This window comes from Vombatus ursinus, unplaced genomic scaffold (genome assembly GCF_900497805.2).
Source record: "Vombatus ursinus unplaced genomic scaffold, bare-nosed wombat genome assembly UNPS02007344.1, whole genome shotgun sequence".
Taxonomy (NCBI): Eukaryota; Metazoa; Chordata; class Mammalia; order Diprotodontia; family Vombatidae; genus Vombatus; species Vombatus ursinus.
The window spans coordinates 1,470,261-1,471,826 of NW_020947122.1; positions in this window are offsets into that span (position 1 = coordinate 1,470,261).

A 1,566-nucleotide genomic window follows, 5' to 3' on the forward strand; every position below is an offset into this window, starting at 1 on the left:
GATAGATAGATAGATAGATAGATAGATAGATAGATAGATAGATAGATGATAGATATTCCATTACCAAAAGAGAGAGAAATTCATGGAAGGTAAAACAGATAATTTTGATTACATTATTTTTTTAAAAAGCTTTTGCACAAACAAAACCAATGCAACCAAAATTAGAAGTAAAGCAGGAAACTAGTAAAATATTGCAGCAAGTTTCTCTGATAATGATCTTATTTCTCAAATATATGGATAACTGAGCAAAATTTATAATAAAAAATGTCTTTCCCCAATTGATAAATGTTCAAGGGATATAAATAGGCAGTTTTCAGAGGAAGAAATCAAAGCTATTAATATTCATATGAAAACATGTCTAAATCACTAATAATTAGAGAAATTCAAATTAAAACAACTCTGAGGTACCACCTCACCTCCATCATAATGACAATGGATTTGAACTCAGGTCCTCCTGACTTCATGGCCGGTGCTCTTTCCACTGAACCACCTAGCTGCCCCCATGTAATTCTTTATAACAAAACATTATTTCTGATAATATGCACTTTTCTTAACATAGTAACCATGAAATAACCCATAAAATGCAGAGATGAGAGGCAAAGTCAGACTGAAGGGGGAGGTAGTGATGGACTGTAATGTCAAAATAACCCTTATTATTAGCTTAATAACCCTTTTCCTTCAGAAAAGGAAAATGACAAATGTTAGAGGGAATGTGGGAAAATAGATATATTAATGCACTGCTGGTAGAGCTGTGAACTAGTTCAACCATTCTGAAGAACAATTTGGAACTATACGCAAAGGGCTATACAACTGTACATACCCTTTGATCCAGCAATGCTGCTACTAGGTCTATACCCCAAAGAAATCAAAGAAAAAGGAAAAGAATCCTTATGGACAAAAAAATTTATAGCAGTTCTTCTTTGTGGTGGCAAAAATTGCAAACTGAAGAGATGCCTATAAAATTATGATATATGAATGTGATTAAATGTTATTGTGCTGTCAGCAATGATGAATAGGATGCCTGGGAACATTTCTATGAACTGATGCAAAATGAAATGAGCAGAACCAAGAAAATAAACTACATAATAAAAGCAATACAATATGGCAAAAATAGACAAATCTAAAAGATTTAGCATCTCCACTCGATACGATCACCCAGCTCAATTCCAAAGATCTCAGGATGTAAAATGTTATCTTCCTCCAGAGAACTGATAACTTCTTGTGCAAAGTGAAGTATTATTTCCTTTCTTAATTGTTCTTGCTTTTTATTTTCATTTTTTTTGGAATATGATTAATGTGCTTAACTTCAGATATATAATAGGTATCATATTTCTTGCCTTCTCAATGGGTAGGGGAAGGGGAAGGGAGAGAATTTGGAACTGAAAATAAAAATAAAAATTTATTTGAGGTGGGAGGAAGGACAGTGATGAAAGTACCTATTACAGAAGCATTCTTTGAGTCTAGAATATTAGGAGCAGGGCCAGAATGGTATAAGAAGGTTGGCCTGACCTGGCCCCCTCCACGTAATGGAGGCTTCAGGAGGAACTCATCAATAGGAGGAAACAG